The sequence below is a fragment of the Macrobrachium nipponense genome, chromosome 7, assembly GCF_015104395.2.
Source record: "Macrobrachium nipponense isolate FS-2020 chromosome 7, ASM1510439v2, whole genome shotgun sequence".
In the NCBI taxonomy this organism is placed as follows: Eukaryota; Metazoa; Arthropoda; class Malacostraca; order Decapoda; family Palaemonidae; genus Macrobrachium; species Macrobrachium nipponense.
The window spans coordinates 20,978,921-20,996,619 of record NC_061109.1 but is presented as its reverse complement, the minus strand read 5'-3'; the positions used below and the strand labels follow the sequence as shown (position 1 = coordinate 20,996,619).

At 39.2% G+C, this 17,699-nt stretch overlaps 1 protein-coding gene and 1 long non-coding RNA gene across 2 annotated transcripts in view; one reads left to right on the top strand and one right to left on the bottom strand.

Annotated features, from left to right (window-relative positions):
* Positions 1 to 2,191: 2,191 nt before the first annotated feature.
* Positions 2,192 to 8,894, bottom strand: LOC135217121 (uncharacterized). The gene is made up of 3 exons (XR_010315054.1): positions 8,689 to 8,894; positions 2,879 to 3,623; positions 2,192 to 2,540 (listed from the first exon to the last, which is right to left on the bottom strand). It is a non-coding gene; the product is annotated as an uncharacterized LOC135217121 (long non-coding RNA).
* Positions 8,895 to 9,009: 115 nt separating this feature from the next.
* Positions 9,010 to 17,699, top strand: part of LOC135217120 (all-trans-retinol 13,14-reductase-like) — an 83,293-nt gene continuing 74,603 nt past the window's right edge. Inside the window, exon 1 of the mRNA XM_064252827.1 lies at positions 9,010 to 9,117. The gene's annotated coding sequence lies outside the window, so the exon portion shown is untranslated. The remainder of the gene's footprint in view (positions 9,118 to 17,699) is intronic.

Below are 17,699 nucleotides of genomic sequence, written 5' to 3'. Positions count from 1 at the left end.
GGTTCTTGCACAGGCTCCAGTGGAGGACTTTTGCTACTGAATCACGCCTCTTTTTGTACTGGTTCTGTGCAAGTGCCGGACATTCGCTTGCTATGTGGTTTATGGTTTCATTTTTCGTATTGCACTTCCTACATATGGGAGAGATGTTATTTCCATCTATTGTTCTTTGGACATGTCTGGTTCTTAGGGCCTGATCTTGTGCCGCTGTTACCATTCCTTCAGTTTCCTTCTTGAGCTCTCCCGTCAGTAGCCATTGCCACGTGTCATCGCTGGCTAGCTCGTTAGTCTGTCTCATGTATTGTCCGTGCATTGGTTTGTTATGCCATTCCTCTGTTCTGCTTGTCTTTCTCCTGTCTCTGTATATTTCTGGGTCTTCGTCTACTTTTATCAGTCCTTCTTCCCATGCACTCTTGAGCCACTCGTCTTCACTGGCCTTCATATATTGCCCCAGTGCTCTGTTCTCGATGTTGACGCAGTCCTCTATGCTTAGTAGTTCCCTCCCTCCTTCCTTTCGTGTTATGTATAGTTGGTCCGTATTAGCTCTTGGGTGTAGTGCTTTGTGTATTGTCATATGTTTCCTCGTTTTCGGGTCTATGCTGCGAAGTTCTGCCTTCGTCCATTCCACTATTCTTGCGCTGTATCTGATTACTGGCACTGCCCATGTGTTTATGGCTTTTATCATATTTCCGGCGTTGAGTTTTGACTTGAGTATCGCCTTGAGTCTCTGCATATATTCTTTCCTGATCGTGTCCTTCATCTCTTGATATTTTATATCCCCTCCTTCCAATATTCCCAAGTAATTGTATACCGACTCATCTAAGTGTTTGATGTTGTTCCCATCTGGTAGCTTTATCCCTTCAGTCCTTGTTACTTTGCCCTTTTGTATGTTGACTGAGGCACATTTTTCTATTCCAAACTCCATCCTGATGTCCCCAGATACAATCCTTATAGTCTGGATTAGGGTATCTATTTCCTTGATGCTCTTACCATACAGCTTGATGTCGCCCATGAACATCAGATGGTTAATGCTGTTGCCTCTTTTCTTGAGTTGGTACCCAGCATCCATCTTCTGCAGTACTTTTGTCATGGGAATCATGGCTACTACGAAGAGTAGTGGGGACATTGAGTCGCCCTGGAAGATCCCTCTCCTGATATTAATTAACCTCTGCTAGTCTGATTCCAGAGCTTGTAAGTATTGTATTCCAGTTGCGCATTGTATTTTTATTTTGTTTTTTTGCATGGTGCTTTTACGTTGCATGGAACCAGTGGTTATTCAGCAATGGGGCATTGTATTTTTGAGGAGGGTGATGGTGTTTTCCTCTGCCCCATATATTTTCAGGCATTCTATTAGCCATGTGTGTGGTACCATGTCGAAGGCTTTCTTATAGTCTATTCATGCCATGCTTAGGTTGGTTTTCCTTCTCTTACTGTTCTTCATTACCATTTTGTCTATCAGGAGCTGGTCTTTTGTGCCCCTACACTTCCTTCTGCAGCCTTTCTGTTGGTGGGGGATGGTGTTTGTATCCTCTAGGTAGTTGTATAGCCTTTCGCTGATGATACCTGTTATCCTTTATTATTATTACCTATTATTGGTTGTTATTAATATTATTATTATAAATAATATCAAAAGTATAATAATAATAATAATAATGATAATAAAAGTATAATAAAATGTGATTATGAATAAGCAGTCAGAGAGAGAGAAAGAGAGAGAGGACAAGTGTCTCAGTTGTTGAACCTAGTGACGTCACATTAATAACGGCTATCCGAGCGAACGCTGCGCGTGGGTTGACCCAGAAAAGTGGGTCCTGGGTTGACCTGTAAAATTCTGTTGGCCTTGCCCACATCTACGTATCGTTCCGCCATTCATAAAGTCTTTGTCGTGTTTTTTCACTGTACAATAAGCCATGGCCTCCTCAGAAATTAAGTTTAACATTAGATGATAGGTTATTTCATTAAGCTAACAAATTATGGCAACTGGGTATGTTATTGCCGATGTTGAAGCTAGAGATAAAGTATGGTATCATTCCTTCATTGCATTATCATCTTTACTATTGGTTTTGCTACATGCTGTAATTATTTTAAAGGGCAAATGAATTATGTTCACTTTACTTCTATAAATTCCCATTGTATGTACAAATAAAACTCCTAAAACTATTCATGATTTATTTACAAAAAGCACTCATCATCACTCTCGAAGAAAAGATCATCTTCCCCGTCCTCATCGTCACTGGCCAGGCTAATGATGACTGGTTCTACTGTCTCTCGGATATTGTCCGACTCCCAATACTCCTCGAAATGACGGGATTGTCGAACTGCTCCTGCCCACACTGCAGGTTGGATCGAGTAAATCGACGGAGGGAGGAACGTACGTGTCTCTTCATGACCCCCCCCACACCTGTCCAATTGCATTGAGCTCGGGGTGAGCGAGGGGCAAACGCACAACCTCATGGCCCCATTCACGAATGGTGTTGTCAATCTCATACCATCGCTCCGGCCGATTCTTTTGGCAAATAAGCAGCAGCTCCGAACATTAATACCTTAAAGATAGATCATAAATTGTTACATGTAGTTCAAGCAATAAAGTGCAATTTGATAAAGTTCCCATTAAAATAGGTTAATTGATTCTTCAAACAACTTACATATATATAATATATATTATATATATATATATATATATCTATATATATATATATATATATATATATATATATATATATATATATATATACATACCCCACACATACACACACACACACACACACATATATATATATATATAGATATATATATATATATATATATATATGTATATATATATATATATTATATATTATATATATATATATATATATATATTGGAAGTCATTATAATTACCTGACGAGATCTGCCTTTTTGGTTGCTGATGTGGGGCATCGACTCTCCTCGATCAGTGTATGGCTCGGGAAGGGATGGCAGAAGTTGCGGCGTTAGCCACTGTCTGAACAACTTTGCATTCATCTCAGCATGGTAGTCTCCCTGATTGGTCTTGGCCAGGTAGCACAGGTATAAATCATCTATAAAGCCCTCATTCGTGCCAGCTGCCACCACCACAAAACGCTCACCTTCTCCAGGAGCAAACTGACGACTGTAAGTGGGGCTGGTGACATCCTGCGTAGTGTCTGGCCATTCCCTGGTGTGGGCCATCCTTGTCGTAAACCAGGTTTCATCTACGTAAACTACCACTCTCCCCTACTCCCGCTGACGTCGTAGATCACGGAGAGCAGTTATCCGGCAGCATACAATTTCCAGAGATTCCTTCCTTACAGACATCTTACGTTGGGAAGTTTTATACTTGAATCCCATAGAATGCAAGAGTCGAAGTACTGAAGCCCATGATGTTATTTCCGGAATAATGCCAGCTGTTTTGAGGTCATTTGTCAAGGAACCAACAGTAAAATGCCCCTTCTCGCCAAACTTTCTGTGGATACAGCGGTGAATGGCACCAATCATAAAGTTATCAAAGACAGGCGGCGCTTGTGATCCTGACGATGGTGAAGGAACGGAACTGGAGGCACGGTTGATGGTGACCCTCACTGCACCTGCAGTCATGCCCAAAACATATCCAACACGGTCGTACAGCCTAAAGAAGAAGAAAAAAATTATATCGGATGATCCGTTGGTCTGCTGGAGATTTTAGCACATATAAGCTTGTATTCACTTTGGATAAAAATCTTATTTTAACAAAAATAGTTATATAAAGAATGTTTACATACAATCTCACTCTTTCTCTCTCTCTTGGTGGCATAGTGAATAGTTAATGGAAATGTTCAAAATCCTGAATGACATTACAAGTATTATAATCACATTAAGCTAAATACAAATCAGACCATAAACATTGGATTTAAGCTAGAAACTGAATAATTACCTATTCAGACTATAGTAATTATGGCCACGGGCTTTCTCTTGACTGTATAAAGTTGCGAGTCGTAAGACAAATGCAGTTTTGCAACCATGGGGATAATTCCAAATCCTGTTAGCCATTCTTGACTGCTATGGGTTTCAGAGTTGATGAAACAAGGTGAATGAGTTTCTGTCTGGTGGATGGGCTGGGCAACATTTCGTCAAACGGTGTTTACCTTGCTTACGTAATGAATGTTTTTCGACTCTTGGCTCGTAATCACTGGCCTTGGCGTCGGCTGGATAATTTTTACTCTATGATAATTAAAACTATTGGGTTTAGGTTATTGATAATGCTGACAAAATTTGTGTGTGGTTTTAAAATATACATATGTCAACTTTCAGCTACATCCGATACTTTGATATGGAGCAAAGTCCAAAAAACCATGTTACAGATGCCCTGAATCTCATAGCTGTTTAAGCTAGCAGTAGGCCCTGTCAGCTGATTGAGCCTACTAGTGAAAGAATTAAGAGAGTGATTTTTTGGTTGCCTAAAGAAACAAATATATTAGGTACGGGAGTTTTATTTTTATTTTCATACATTTATGTAAAACAGGTATATATACAAAGTATTTTATGTTAAAAGTCTAATCCTCAAGATCAGAAAACAGCTATTTTCCAATTCTTTTGCTTAAATCATATTCTTTCTTTGTGTCAGTTCTTTGGCAGGTAGTTGTTTTTATAAGAGATGGTTATGAATTGTTACATAACCCATGTTTGGTAATCTTGTTTGACAGCCTAGCCTAGTATAAGCTAGTGACGCTACTGAAAATGCAATTTACTTTACAAGCATAGCTTAGTACAGTATGATCTACCAAATATTAAGTTCACTCTATAAGCATAGCCTAGTACAGTATGATTACAGAAAATTAAATTTGTTCAGTAAATACTAAAGACTTTTCTTTACATTATTTTGCCAGATGGGATTAACCGAGGTGTTATCTGGGCTATTGAAAATGTAACTTACATAATACATTAGATATGTATACCTATAATAAAATTATGTTTAGATGACGAAATTTTTAATTCAGGCAAAAATATCACATGTAAGAAAGGTCATTAATCTTTCCTGAACCCCAAGGGTAAATTTTAACCTGGTATGTATCCATATATCCACCTTTGTTGCGTGTTTAGCGCAAGCCTATTGAGGGTTGTTGTTTTAACTCTGTATGTATCCACCTTTGCAGTGTCTTTAGTACAAGCCTGTTGGGGAATTTTTGTGTTAAAAACATAAAAGACTGTGAATATAAAAAAGATAATGACCCCAAGAAATATTGTGAATTTTTCCATGTGACTTTATTACCGGCTGCCATAAATTATTGTGACTTTTTCCTAGCCCAAATTGTGACTTTTTTTCAGTGACTATTTCTGGCTAACAAAAGTCTAAGGGTTACACGTTAAGAGATCTATCTCTTTCTTTATTTATTTTTTCTCTTGCCTTTTTAAAGTACATAATTTCATTTGTTTTAGTCATTGTCCTATCATGGAACTGTTTGTGTTTACATCTTTAGTACATATGTCATTTCTCAATGACGACTGTCCAAAGTTAATTCATAGTAAGATTTCTACTGTAAAGTAGTTGAACATTTTCTGTTTCATTGGAATTAATGATTTTTCATTTTACCTCATAATATTAATGTAGCTTTACTTATATGCCTCTGTATGTGTGTATTTACATCTACTTATGGCATTCCATCAATGTTGACGTGACTGCCTCTAATAGTGTGAGCATTCTTGTGTTTCTTTGCTCAGTATCTCTTGTTGCTTTTTTTCATTTTTGCTTTTCTCGATTTACTGTTCAGTGTTTCAAGTTTACCTGACTCTATATATGATTAGCAGCCATATCATAAAAAGAGAATATAATATTTTATTATTGTTGATGCTTCATCTCTAGCCAGCATAAAAATACACTGTCAAGGTATTTAAGTTTCTTGCCTGTAGTATTCTTAATCTTATCTATTTCATCATTATTATATTTAGGGTTACATATAGATAATGCTCTTAAAAACGTAGATGTGAACACTGCTTTCTTAACCTTGCTGCTTTGACCAGAATAAAAATGCACATACGAAGACATATTAGTAGGTTTTCTGTAAACACCATATTAAATCCATTAAGATTTCTACGTATAGCCAATCCAAACCGTGCATTCAAAACTGTAGGTCTGTGTTGATGTTTTAGCACAAAAAATCTGAGAAAGTAGTTAAGTTGTAGATAAATGCATAACCAATACGGGTACACAAAATATTTTTCTAGCATTGCCAGCCAACCACAAATTTCCTATTTTATTGTTTTGTGTTTACATTATATGAGAACCAGCCTACATTTATAATTCAGACTTCATTTGCGTGATTTCTTAAAAACTACCTTTTTGCACCATTCAGTATTTTGGACTCAATTTTTTTACTTTGCTCCAAGTCTCAAGGTTTTCTAAAGAGTTCTTATCATTTCAAAACTGAAATTATCTTCCATCAATTATTGATAACAAAGTTATTCTTATAGCCTAAATAAAATACTTTAATTATACTTCGTCTTTTCTGATGTTTTTATACTTCGACTGTGTTGATTTTACTCATACGTATTGTCATAGGATTCTTCTCACTTCCTTTAGAAAAGAGATAAATGTGACAAAAAAGATATTTAAATAAAATAAGCATTTTATATTTCACTCATAACAAATCTTTCTGACTCTGATGTCATTATTATAAATCGTAATATTTAAAATGATAGTGGCAGGGGACACTTCGGCATTACTCAGCTGCAGGGTAAGGAAGGGGTCTGTGGGTACATTAGCTGCATATCTCCAAGCATAGTTGAACAGAATTCGATGAAACTACAGTTTTTTTCATTGTTTGACTATCTGAAGATAATTAATTTTTGGAAGGCCTATGTCCGCAGTTGACAAACTGTTGACACAAAAAACATCTTCGCTCATAGTCTGTTTCTCCCAAGAGTTTATTGTCAGCAAAGGTATACTGTGTAATGACTGCTATTGTTTTCTATACTGTATTATTTTGCATGTTTGTCTGCACGGCCATTATGTTTGATGAATGCGTTGTATCAAAATTAGTATATCAAAATTGAAAGTTAGGTTCTCTTGAAGCCAATCACAAAACCAGTTAGCTCAATAAAATCATCAGGAACTTCAAAACAAACCTCTCATGAATCTTCAACGTTTTTCTCGTTTTTGGTAGGTACATTAAAAAAAATTAGTCACTGCATCTTCAGTAATAAAAGCAAATTTTGCTTTTGCATATAAAAATGAACTATGCATTCAAATGAGTTCAGGTGACAGCACTTGGATAGTACGTACACACCAACTCCACTTGCTTTCTTTTTATGGCCCTACCTGAACTTTAGATAGTGTTCATGGGGCTGTGGCCCTAAAGGTACATCCAAAGTACTTTTGATTTTTTTTCTGTGATACAATGAATCACAAATAACATATACAGTAGTAATCAGCAAGCCCTTGAAATAGCTGATAGCGAGGACAGACATTATCAGAGGTGAAGGTCATTATGAAATTTATTAGAGGGCGGCTTTGTTTCCAAAGTGTATCTAAAGATTTATAGAACTTTTTTTTCTTCGTAAAGCTTTTCTCGATCAGCATCCTTTTTCCTGCTGCTCTTGAACTGACGCAACTTCCTTTTCTATCAATTGCTTAATGGTTCTATATGTATCTGTTACAATTTTGTTTCACTTTGTTTGGTTTTATATACAGCCCTCTACAGGGATGATTCCCTCTCTGGCAGGCCCTTGTACATTTTCAAAAGGCGCTTCTTATATGTTATAATTATCCATTAGTGTTTTCTCATATCATAGCTCCTGCAGAATAGGAGTGTCATTAGTTCTTCTTTAAATTAGTTTTCTTTTTGTATGATCTTCATTTCAAGTGGTATTTTGCTGCATGGTTTTAGTCGCAGCGTTCAAATGCTTTCTCACCTGTTTTACAATTTGTTCTAGGTTCAAATAACCTATATGCTTCACTTGCATGCCGGATCACATCATCACAATATTCATTTCAGGTCTAAAGAAGCTTAAGCAGTTTCTCAGATATGTTGGTTTACTATATTTTAGTGCTTTAAAGGCTGTCAGAAGTATTTTGTATTCTTGCTTTTACTAGGAGCTAATGTAGCTCAATTAGTGACGAGGTTATTCTGTCACCGTAATGTAATTCTTTTATTAATCTGAAAGTTCTGTTTTGTACTCCTTGCAATTTTCTTAGTAGGTAGTTAGGAAGACCGTAGTATATATTGTTGTAGTAGTCAAGCTTCAAAAGTGTTTGATTACAAATTGCTGTTTTCAGAGTATATTCATTTAAATAAATATTTTCTGATAGCTGCAATGTTTCTCATATGATAGTTACAGTTTTTTTACAATATGCAACGTTTATGGATGACGAGCCAACAGTAATTGTTATTCTTTTGAAGTGTTTATATTTTCGTAGTTCATATCAGATCCAAATAATATACTCAGTTTTGTCTCCATTGAATTTTAGTTTCTTTGCCGATATCCATTGTTTTATATGTTTCATTATTGCATCAATTTTACTATTGGCATCTTCTATGAGAGGAAAATAGAAATGAGTATCATCAGCATACATTTATACCTAACCTTGTGCATGTTTAGTATTCTAGATCATTCAATTGTGTAAATGTCAAATATCAGTGGACCCAGGACACCGCCTTGGGGCACTCATCTAGTTAGGCCTTTTTTTTCTTTATCATATTTGATATAACCACTGTAACCTTCCTGCTTTCTAAGTAGCTTTTGTACCATTTGAGTACATCATCTTCAACGCCAACTGCTGAAACATGGATGTGGGAAGTTGGGAACAAATGTAAAATCTTTTTTTTCAAAAGTCTGGCAGAAATTATTATATCTCGGAAACATTTTTGCTTACATTTCTCATCAAAAACAAACACAATATGCACTTTATGTTATGAACATCTGTGGAACGATGATATGCTGATCTCTTCGCACTTTGGCACATAGACTTACAAAGAGCTTTGTTCGACTCCAGTGACAGAGCAACCTTTGTAACCATTGTGTATAATTATAGCATGCTGATCAAGCAAAAGGAAGCAAGTATATCTTATCAGCCTGTTATCACCTCAAGACAACTCGAATGCCAGTCCATTAATGCTGCCTTCACTTCTTGTCGCCTGCCCAACTCGGTAAGTCATGTTTCTCCGTAACGCCATTTCCCTTAGAAATCATGGCTAAGATTTACTCCATATTGTTTCTTACAGTTAATTTTTTGTAAATATTATTGTCCTCTGGTCCTATGCCTGTGTGCTAACAGTCCCTAATATTGTGCTGTTGTGACATGTTCAAACAGCATTTTGATTAATTTTGTTTATTCCACATTGAGTATGTTATTCGTTTGCTTTCATTAAACCAAAAGCTTCAGTTTTGCAAGTATTGTGGGTACCACTGCTGACATGTTTTTTTTTTTTTTTGTTGTTGTTGCTGCTTGTGCTTGAGCTGTCTCCAATTTTTTTTTCCAGTGTATGCTACAGAACAACGCGATTTTGGCTCAGATATTGTACCATACCTAACATTTCACTGTAATATAATTCCATTTGTAAATCATGAATTCGATATCTCACAAAAATGATAGCAGTATTATAATTTCTTTTGTAAAAACACCATCCAGAATTCTGTCTCACAAAAATGAGAGAAATGATATAATTTCCTTTTTCAAACATTATTCAGAATTCCAAGTCTCACAAAGATGAAAGAAGTAATATAATTTCCTTTTAAAATATTATCTAGAATTCCAAGTCTCACAAAGATGAAAGAAGACATTTAACATGTAAACGTAGAGAAAAGGTTAGAAATGAGATAATGAATAATAAAAACAGACACAGGAAACCTGGGAATATAATATATACATGCTGAGAGGAAAGACCACCTCTGAAAAAGAATGGATAAGGATATACGACGAAATTAAGCAAGAGATTAAGGAAGAAACCCTATGGAAAGAGCTGGGAAAATTATTGAAAATAACAAACCAAAAAGAAGTAAACAAAGTAGGTAAGATATGGAGTGAAAGCAAGAAAGAACAGTAGTATAAACATGACATGAAAGAAATAATAAAAAGATTAGGACAGCATATGATATACCATATCTTAAAGAGAACACATGGATGGAGTGTATGACCTAACAAAGACAGAAATTAAACCCATGGAAGAAGTCAATATAACTGAAGAAGATGTAAAAAATCAACTCTAGAAAATGAGGGCCAATAAAGCACCAGGGCCAGACGGAATGAAGCTAGTTCTGTTCAAACTATTCTTACAAAGTACCAACCTTCAAAAAGAATTGGCAGAATATTAAAACAGCATACTGAAAAGCAGGTAAACACATAGAAGCTGATTTAAGTAAAAAAAAAATGCCACTTGCGCCCAAGAAACACCCCACTGTCAAAGGCCTTAGGCCAATTGCACTAACAAATGTATCATATAAAAATTTTATGGGTATTCTGAAAATCAAAATAGAAAAACATATTAGAAACAAAGGAAAAATGAATGAACTGCAATCAGGCTTTACCGCACAAAGGAGGGGAATTGATAATTTATGTATCTTAAAGTACTGCATACAAGAAACGTACAGAAGAAAGGATACGTTATTTGTTGTATCAATAGACTTCCAAAAAGCATTTGACTCCGTTAATAGTAAAAAGCTCATAGAGGTCATGGTGAAATATAGGCTGCGTGCAGAGGTAATAAGCGCAGTTGCATAGATATATACAAATGATGTAGTAACAAGTCTATGCCTTAACAATATAGAACAAAAAGCTAAATGTAACTAATGGAATAAGACAGGGATGCAACGGCTCAACCATATTCTATCTACTAATAACGTACCTAATAATAGAAAAAACTAGAAAGTAAAAAAGAAGGTTTTAGAAATGATGTTATAAGGATAGTGGCACTATTATATGCAGATGATGGATTAATATTAGGACACACCCTTGAAAAATAACAAAAGCAATAAAAACCGTTATGGAAAAAGTGAGCGAATGTGGCCTAAAGATAAACAAAGACAAGAGTAATATATTAATATTAATATACAACGACTGGTATAGTATCGACGATGTGGAAAATATGAAAGACAAAGAAGGAGTAAAAATAGTTAAGCAGATTAAATACCTAGGAGTGACAATCAACAACATGAAAGACTGCTTCAGAAAACAGCTAAAAAGGGCCCAAATTAAAGCAAAGCAGATGGCAAATATGGCTAATGCAGTCATCAGTAAAAGCTGTAGCAGAGTAAAAAATATGATGTATGCCATGGGAGTCATGAAACTTGACAAGAAAACCATAAGTGAATTTCAGAAGATAAACAATCAAGTATATATAACAATTTTGAAAGCGCCAAGTTACACAGCAAGTTGTGCATTAAAATCTCAAATAAGGGTCTCTTCCTGCCACTCAGGAGATATGAAGACATGCACTTGAGACTGGTGGAAAGAGACTCCTGTATGAGATAACCATGGATCAGTATGAAAACAAGAAAAATCCCTGGATAATGCAAGTAAAAGAATATATGAAAGAACTAAACATAAACGTAAGCGAAATTGAAGTAGTTAAAGACAAACAGTTAAAAGAAATAATAAACAACTGGAACAGAAGAAAAACATGGCAGAAAGAAATGAATAGAATGACATTAAGAATCAACAGAAAATACAAAGAAAACATAAGAGAATAGATCTGGTATGACAACACTGAAAAAACAATGCTGATCAGTAGGGCCACACTAGATACACTAGGATTAAATGATGGAACTAGGATAAACGGAGAAAGTACAAAATATTTCTGCTGTGAGGAACAAAATGAAAATTTAGAACATTTCTTACTTTACTGTCCAGCATACAATGAGATTAGAAATAGATATAGTTTTGTGCAGCAACCATATCAGGAAAATAGAGGGGAAATGGTAGCAAATATAATCTTATTGGTAGATCTTCGAAGTGGGAAATAGGAACGAATTTCTAAAAGAAATGTGGTATTTCAGAGAGAAGACACTCAAACAAACACAAACAAAGGAGTAAAACGAGCAAGGGAGCCGTTTCAGAGGCTCAACCCTCATACTACTTACTAATACTACTATTACTATTACTGACGTCTTATATGAAGGTAGCCTAAATGACTTTATTCAAAAACTAGATGAGATCTTAATAGATAAAGACGTGGACAGAATCTCAAAAATGGACTTATCAATAAAAGAAGTAGAAGACAAGTTAGTGAGAACATATAGGAGAAAGATGCTAGTAGAGGAAAAAACAGAAGAGCAACCCTGGTTCTTAAGATTAAGAGGCGCCGTTGTAAAGGCATTGCCTCAACCCATAACCATCGACCATCGAGTAACAGGTCCGGCCCCGATTAATGTAATCATGAGTTTGAATTAACGCTTGTTCAGATGGCAATTATTACGCATAGGATGTAACGTCATCATCTTGTCTGGATATTATAAAAAGCATTTTCTCGAAAGTCAAATTGAGTTTGGGGAACTCAAGACGAGATTTTTATACATACTTTGATTTCTGGCCTTAGTTAAAGTAGTTTGGTTTTAATTGACATCTTAGCTATGGTGTATGGCAGCAGCCTAATTACCTAGTTTAGTTTAACGATGGTTCTGATAAATTTGACACAGACACTGATCCGTCAAACGGTCACTTTTTTCACTCGATTTTTAATTGGTGAGACAACAATACAATTCAATATTTAGGCATACTATGAGGACCAGAGATTTAGGCAGGTAGCTGGGTACTGATGATTTATTTACAGACGAACTGGGTTGACATAGACAGGTGCGGACTGATAAGTAGTACAGTCTCGCATCAAGAGCAGAAATGACTCTGAGACAATAGATTTGTGTTTTCTTACTATCATACATTTAAAGATAATAAGGCGTACAAATACTTTAATTGTATGTGTTATACATTGGCGGAAAGGCCGCGGAACGCTCTATCGGATGGAAGTAAGAACAACGCGATTTGATGATTGGATACAATGAAAATAGGGAAAAAGCGTTGTCCTTACAAATACTCCCCCCCCCCCTGCAAGACAATGATTATGGAATAATTATTGGATAAAAAAAATATCTTGGAGGCAGGAGGCGACCCCGTGTCCTTGTGACACTTGTTGTGGGGCGTCATCGAGTGTAGAGTCCTTCGGTGTTGCTGGCTGACAGGATGCCTCCCCTGGCGGTTGCCTGGGGGGTTCTATGTGGGCTGAGGCGACCAGGACTGTGGAGAGAGCTGCATTGTGGTGGAGTGGGACGGGCCGTGGGGATCTCCAGGTGCGGAAGTCCCCAGCGCGGCAGCGGTGTCCTGCGGGCAGAGCGGAACCACCGGTGAGCAGCAGCGTCAGCTGGTCGAGGAAACCCACAGGTAGTGGCGTCGGCAGGCAGGGGAGGCCCACATGTGCGGCAGTGACATCGGGTGGGTAAAGCAGGTCCCTGGGTGTAGCAGCAGCATCGGCAGGCAGGGGAGGCCCCACAGGCAGCGACGTCAGGGGGCCGAGCAGGCCCCCATGTGCAGCTGCGTCGTCGGATGGGTAAAGCAGGTCCCTGGGTGTAGCAGCGGCGTCGGCAGGCAGGGGAGCCCCACAGGCAGCGACGTCAGGGGGGCCGAGCAGGCCCACATATGCGGCAGCGACGTCGGGTGGGTAAAGCAGGACCCTGGGTGTAGCAGCGGCATCGGGAGGTTGTCTGGGAACTTGCAGGTGCGGCAATGGTGCCGGGGGAAGAACCGTGGAGGCCCGCAGGTTCGGCGGGTCGAGAAGATATCTGGCGTCCCCCGGGTAAGGCAAAGGAGGCCGCGACGTCGGATGGATGTTTCTGAACCACCGCCTGAATTTTGTGTTGGCTGACCAGCACCCAGCTACCCATCCTTGAAAAATAAACGCCAAAACATGCCGAGAAGCAGTGCCATGATTAGTCCGTTAATAGCATTGGTGTCGTCCTCGCAATGGAGTTTTCAGAGACCTAAACTGTGGCGCCGTATTGAGTCTGTTAAAGGTTCTCTGAAGGTGAGCGGCCGTAATTAGTCCGCTAAAGGCTGGGCCTAAACCACTGTGTCACCAACCCCGGGAGGTCACCAGTTGTGAGGACCAGAGATTAAGGCAGGTAGCTGGGTACTGATGATTTATTTACAGACAAACTGGGTTGACATAAACAGGTGCGGACCGATTAGTAGTACAGTCTCGCATCGAGAGCAGAAATGACTATGAGACAGTAGATTTATGTTTTCTTACAATCATACATTTAAAGATAATAAGGCGTACAAATACTATAATTACATGTGTTATACATCGGCAAAAGGCCGTGGAACGCTCTATCGGATGGAAGTAAGAACAACGCAACTTGATGATTGGATACAATGAAAATAGGGAATATTTAGAAGATTGATGCCATCTTGATGTTTGCAGAGTCACTTGTGTCAATAAACTTTCCATTCCATATGCTAAATCTGCACACCACTTGTACCCATAGATGCTGCCGCACTTTCTTCACAACAATCATGCACAATGACGACGTCCGTCTGGCTTCCAAGGAAACTCACGATTTTTTGGTGCACTAGATGATTATTTAAATAAATAGTTAAACAGCAGTATAAGGTCATAAATTGCGTAGATTTTTTAGATATTCATGATTATTAATTTGAAAATATTTATTGTTGAAAAAGTAACTAGATTCCTGACTCCAATATCAACAGTTTTGCTGTGAACAGTACCCACGTCATTGTTCGCGCTCTCCTATTGTTTATCAGAGATGCCAATTGCTTTGTGTTTACCCTCCAAACTGGGTATAAGACTTACACAAAACCGGGGAAATAAGTAAAATTAACGGATCTACTTGTAGTATATTTATGTATTAGAGTAATTTTCTCATTATTGCATTACTTTGACAACTAGAATTCATGGAAACAGTTTGTAAATGCATCGGCGTATGTGTGAAGCTCCACTAAAGCCATTGTCTGCTCTACTTTAGAAATATCTGTAATTTTTGGGGGTTAATTTGGTTGCAAAAAAGGGATAATAGACATGAATTAAAATAAACATTTTGAAGTAACAAAGTGAAGTTAAACTAAATAATGAGTAAAGTAAACAATTAAGGGACTAAAGCTTTGCACCTCATAAACAGTGTAGTCGTTGCTGCCCGTAACTAGGTTTGTGGAGTGAGCGCTTAGGAACCATGAACCGCAACATAGTTCAAGTGCAATTTGTAGTGAATTAAGACCAAAATGTGTATAATTACAATCAAATAAGCCCTGTGGAGTTTCAGTTGTGGCAGCAGTAAGAATAAAACCACCGATTACAAGGTAAAAATGAATTTCAGTTCAAACCATGACCCTGGAAATAAGAAGTTTCATACTTTCACTAATATAGGCAACAAAATGTTTTATTGTGTTGATTACAACTGCAATCTTGAGTAAGATCAATAAACATTACATATATACGCTAATACTGTTCAAATAAGTTCTGGGAAGGATGTGAGGGCCGCGTGAGTTACGAAAGGGACCGGAGGCGGCTGACGCCATATTGGATTTAAAAACTGCCTTGAAAACATATATTTACGAAGACCTCACATGCTATTTTAGTTTGTACGGCACTTTCATATATCACATTATGTTGACGAAACTTCAATCTTTTCAATGGTATGCTTAAAGATGTAATTGTATTTTTGTTTCACCAATTAAATATCGAGTGAATAAGGCTGATCCAAGGCTGTGTTTCCCTCTATATGAAACTGCCTTATGAAGTAAATTAAGCATGTGAAGTCTTCGTAAAATAGTATGTGTTCAAGGCAGTTTTTAAATACAACATGGCGTGGTATCGTCACATGCACAATCCGGGCATACACTCAATGACACATCCTTCTCAGCCTTCCCAGCGCTAATTTGAACAATATTTGTGTATAGGGGAAACAACCGAGTGGACCACCTGGGCCAGTCTTGCCAGCTCGTTGACCCACCTTCCAGAAAAATTACTTCTTACGACACGTTATACAAACCATCGGTGCTTTACATAAGGAATTACTATTCAGCGCCAGCTGGACCCGTTGTAAGATTTACTAACAAGGTAGTTCGGCAGTAACTGCTTGTCCGATGGTCAGGAGTCCCGCCCGACTGGAGGTAAACATATCACTGCTTTCGATTGCCGTTGGGTGAAGACGCGTGCTCGCCTCTCTGCCCGCCTCTGTGGTGAGATTATCAAAGCTTAGAATTACCTTTCAACCTGTTTCTCTTAGAATACTTAGTGTGGAAGTGATTGTCCATGTACTCTATTATTGTTTTTGTTCTTTATTTGTGGAAGTGCATCGCTGATTGTAACATGCAGTCCCACGAATCAATGAAGCCCCCCCGCCCCCCATCCAACCGGAGAATGTGCCCTGTGTGGGGCTTTCAGGTCCAGCGATGCTGTGGACCCTCATCCTGTATGTACAAGATGCCGAGGCGTGAATGCTCTCGGTCATTAACTTGTGATGTTTGTGCTCTTGGTCGGAGGAGCAGTGGAAGTTGTACAAGAAGAGAAAGAACCAGCATAGAGCCGCCAAGGTGTCGTCAGAAAGCTCTCCTTCGACACCTCTGGTGACCAACACGTCATCTTCTTTTCTCCCTCCTTGTCAGCTCCTGCGTATGGCTCTCTCCCCTTCGGGGGATGTGTCCCTCTCCACCTCTTCACTTGATTTGTCAAGTGCAGAGGAAGGAGGGCAACACCCCGACCTGGAGTTGTATTTGGGGCTTCAGTCCGCTCAGGGTGAGATCATTCCCTCTCTGAGCGAACAGAACCCCGCCCCCCACCCCTCCATAACCTGACTGTTGTTTCCTCAGGAGTGTCTGCCGTGGCGGGTGGAGATCTCTGAGTCTTCCGGGCACTCTGAGTATTCAGGGGCTGATTCACCATCTGACTCCACCGCAGCTGGTGTACACTCATCTGTCTCGCTCTGGCAGGACAGGTTGGTCTTCCGCTGGTCCTCCTGTTCCTCCAGGAATGGGGCCCATCTCTTCTTCCTCAGGGAAGAAGAAGACGGGGACCGTGGAGGTACTACCAGCTACTGCTGGTACCTCTGCTCCCGGCTCCAGAGGTTCCACCTCCGGACCAGGAACCATCTTGGCTTGCAAGGTGTCACCAAGTGTACGGTCGCCTACCAGTGATCATGCAGCCAGGAACCAGACGACCGAGCACGCTCACTGTCAGGATCCAGGCATAGAGCAGAAGGATGGATTCGAGTACCCGAAGAGCTCCCCTTTGGATCCTCCTGTAGCTGTTACGTATCTGCTACCTCCGTTCCTGCCCGTGGAAGTGCTGCTGCCTGCAAGTCCTTCCGGACAGGTTGAGTTGGGCCCTGTTGCCACCGCAACTGCCCCAGCTTCATCCTGGATGGGGGACATGTCTGCTATCCTGAGGAAGTTAGCAAAGAAGAAGAAGTCCAAGAATAAGAGTAAGATGTCATCGTCTTCTTCGTCTTCATCTTCGTCGTCGTCTCTGCCACCTCTTCTTCTTCCGCTGGTCCTCCCACTCCTCTGGGAACGGGGCCTGTCTCTCCTTCCTCAGGGAAGAAGAAGACAGGGACAGTGGAGGTACCTCTGCTCCCGGCTCCAGAGATTCCACCTCCGGACCAGGAACCGTCTCGGCTGCTCGCTCGCTCACGCCACCGAGTGTACGGTCACCTACCGTCGATCGTGCAGCCAGGAACCAGACGACTGAGCACACTCACCATCAGGATCCAGTTACGGAGCGGAAGG